Source organism: Triticum aestivum, chromosome 6B (assembly GCF_018294505.1).
Source record: "Triticum aestivum cultivar Chinese Spring chromosome 6B, IWGSC CS RefSeq v2.1, whole genome shotgun sequence".
NCBI classification, from domain to species: Eukaryota; Viridiplantae; Streptophyta; class Magnoliopsida; order Poales; family Poaceae; genus Triticum; species Triticum aestivum.
In genome coordinates, this window is record NC_057810.1 from 195,137,021 (window position 1) to 195,141,219 (window position 4,199).

The window sequence follows — 4,199 nt, forward strand, 5'->3', positions numbered from 1 at the left end:
ATTTTCATCTTTGCCGATCTCGATTGTGGTTTTTCATCTAAGTATGTGGTGATTAATAATGCAAAATTTTATTAGCTTCGATGCCATGCTATACATAGTGGTTTAAATAACTTGTGTTTCTTATACTGAAAAGTAATTCAGAATTTGTTTCTGTTTCAATTAGAGCCCCGATGCAGACAAGGATTGTGTGGTTGTACATGTCACTCGCTATGAGGCGGATGACCTGAATATATGCACTGGGAAAATATAGTTCTTAGGATGTTGGATCTTGGAAGCCATTTGCGGTTATACCAATGAAGAGTTGTATTCCAGCCTCACTTTTGTCAGGCGTGTTGTCCCGGGTGTACTGAAGCACAAGAAGTTCAAAGCTACTCCTTCGTTTGTGAGGCATACTGTTCTTGTCAAGCTTACGCAGGAAGATGACGTGGCATGCCTCCACAAACAAGTTTATAAGTGGCAAGGCCACAAGGTTGTCTTCATGAAGGTTCATAGGATTGAGTTGTTGTGGGACGTCCTCGATGATGTTCATGGCAAGGTCCGTCTTGTGTCCAGCCCAAATTAGATCGAGGCATGAAATAGTTGCCCCAGCTAGTGTTTAATAGTAGTTCGGATTGTGTCTAATTATCCGAACCTTGCCTGTTATCGACCCCTCTGGGGCTAGTACTCTGTTTGAATCCGTCTATGGGAACTGCTGCTACTTTTGTGTTCCCGTGAATCATGTGAGAACCATCATAATTGTTGCTGAAACAGATGCGTCCTCGCTAGTTTTTTCATGAATATGGCATGGTAAGACATAAGTTGTCATGGTTTATCATACAAGCAGTGTATGTTTTGATCAAATAGAGCACTAGTTCGATAACTGTGCACTGACGTATACATAAGTACTTGTAAACACTGTTGGTGCTACCCCACTTATAAGCAATTGTGCAAAACACGGCACATTGGCTCAACTCGCTTCAACACTAGGCTATCGACCAGCTAACAATCAACAATCTGCTGTCTGACATATACGCAACTATGTATCTTGCTACAGTGGTTCATGCAGTTAACTGAGGCCACAATATAATAAATTCCAAACGTTCACATGCTAGTCCAGCGCTCATGTGGAACACTCACATTACACTCGTCTTCATAAAAAACTTGAAAAGCATAAGTTAAGCAATTTTATACATCTCAATGATTCATAAACATAACAAACATATACTAGTTCATAGCAAAAGACAAAGTTGTGAGAAGGTTTACAAATCAGGAAAAAACAAGCAAGGCTTCTCTGAGCAAAGGGCCTCCCGACAGGCTTAAATTTCCTGGAGTTCACTCTGGTTTTTTCTTGTTGCCACCATCCAGGGTTAGGTTCTCTCATTCCAGAATAACCAACTATAATTGTGGTCTCAGCTGGAATGCTGAACTGAACCATGCAGTGTACTGACCAGGTGAAATTCTTGTGCATTCCACTAAATTTAAGCACCGCTGTTTGCAGAAATAAGCAGACCACAATGCCTCTTGTCCGCGCACATGTCCAAAAAACCGTCATGCAGCCATGCCAGCTAGTCCTCGGTCCATGGATGAACTGGTAGAAAGTGCATTCCGGACTAGGATGCAGTTGTTGTCGCTCGTCCCTGCACTGCAATGAGGAAGAAAACGTACGAATCAGCTTCTTTTAGATTGCGTTGGTCATTCTGCCTTAGTTACTACCAATGTAGGAATACCTTGAAGACGGGAGGTTAGACGATGGCTACGAGGTATAGCCATCTCATTTTGCGCAGTTGTACTAAAACCGAGGTGTGTGCTTTTGATTGCGCAGATAGAAACAATATGAAGATAGACATCCCTGTTTGCGCAAATACGAAATATGGTTATTTAAACAGTGACATATATTTGCAGTGGCGTATGATTAACAACAGCATCTATTGTGTTATAATTGGCACTAGATTGACAGTACGAAGAGTCCTTAAGTAAGTAGCATCACATCACATCAACAATGCCACTAGATTAACATGCAGAACAATAACATTAGTATTACTATCATGAGAGTAGCACATGGTTAGTAAATGTGCAATCAAATTTGTGCAGTTCCACTGGGATGAAGCAATGTTAGCGGTGTGAGATTTAAGTGTAACTGCAAAACACAATTCATGGGAAATAAAGCAAGACGGAAGCACTTCATAAAATGGTGGTGGCATTGCTTCAATTTATCGACGGCACTAGACCATTACTTATAGTGACATTAGGTGGCATTGCTTAATGCTTCATGTGATTTTACATTAACGGTAGCAATATGGGCGTAGGGACAGCAGGGGCATAAAGTGGTGAGGCAGATGTGGCTGCCGAGAGCGGCAAACACTCAGGCAGCATGTCTGCATTTATCCCATTTTTATCTCCTCGGCGACATTTTCCTATGTGAGCATAGGAAATCTAGACCTGCTCATTCTCATTTGCGTTGTCCCCCAACACCCGTCACTTTCTTTCCTTTTTCAACCAAGAGATAGGTCCACTTCCCCCACCCTTTGTCGTCCACTATGCTTTCTTCATCTTTTCAACCAAGAGACCGAATGGGTAGCCAGTATCTACTACTTAACCCCGTTTCCTCTTAGAACCAAGTCCTTGATTCATGCTACAACTTTCCCACTTTCTTCCCTGTTTGAACCAACGCTTAGAGTCGACTGTATGAACTAGCTTTACCTCTAATAATAGAAAAAGTCTAGGTGGCTTTGCAACAGCGGACAGAAGTAGAAAAAGATCCACACGTAGGGAGCTCGGGCAGTAGAGCAAGGCAGGTGTTCCGTTTTGAAGGAATATATACCTGAGGGTCGACGGCATGCGGCAAAGACAGCGTCGGGAGGCCGCATCTTGGCCACAATACCACAGGGAGGAAGAAGGGGTCGGAGGCCCTCCCGAGCCGGCGCTCTCTCGGAGAGAACGACACGGCCGCCGATTGGGACGCGCGGGCAGCCGTTGGTCTCCTCCCTCGCCGTCGACGACAGCGTGAATGATGCACCTACACCCCTACCCCGGCCGAGGTTGTCCGGCCGGATTTGTGACCAGCCGTGAGCTGAGAGAGAGTGTGGCCACCTATGTCTTTCTTAGATCTGGAGAGCATGAGAGAGTGAACGAGAGGGTGTGAGAAAACTAGTGCGTGCGTGAACCGCTTCTCTTCGTGAGAGTACAATATACTATGCCCAAAGAACGTTTGCCGCAAGAGTAATAGTATAAGTGTGTGACGTGTGAGCTAAAATAAAATGTGCAAGACGTCTTTTGTTTTTTAGAAGTTCTAAGGGGGGGTGTGAAGAGCACATATGTGCGTGACGTCTACCTGTAGATAAACGGTGGGTGCGACGTGCGAGTCTGCAAGAGGACTCGGTAGAGTCTTGACTCATGAGGGTGTGTGTGCATGAGAGAGAGGGGGCACGTATCAATGCAATGCATGTGTCCGTAAATCATTATCTGACAAACGTTCACCACAAGCCTTTTCCCGACGAACACCGTAATAACCGTTAGATCGGCATCCGACAGTGTCAGTTTTGCCATGTCATTTAACAGAACAGCCACTCCTCCTACACACAAATCTTCCACGTGAGTGTTAGCAACTACGGTATGCTCCCTCCGTTCCGAAATGCAGTGCATATAGCTTTATTGAAAATTCGAACCTCGCAAACATTTACCGAGTTTTCGTGTACCAAATTGTACATGTAGAATACCCTGTATATATCATTTCATTCATCTTCGAGAGGTAACTATAAAGATGGGTGAGGAGTCTACAAAGAAAGACCATCGTATCACCGGCAGCAATTTCAACCATCCTTTAGTGTCGAGGAATATCATAGGAACTCTATATGATATGATTTTTATAGGATTTTTTCCTTTAGAGCCAATTGGTTCATAGGAATAGATTCATATACTCCACATTTCAAAGGAAATAAACATGATATAATTGCGTGTCGAGGAATATCATAGGAACTCTATATGATATGATTTTTATAGGATTTTTTCCTTTAGAGCCAATTGGTTCATAGGAATAGATTCATATACTCCACATTTCAAAGGAAATAAACATGATATCATTTCTATAGCTTTAGAGCCACTTGGCTCATATGAATGGATTCCTATACTCCCTTAATTTCAAAGGAAAATAAACATTAGCGTATATTCAATAGAAAAGTTCCTATGATATGAACCAAATTACATCTCTTTTCTAATCCCTC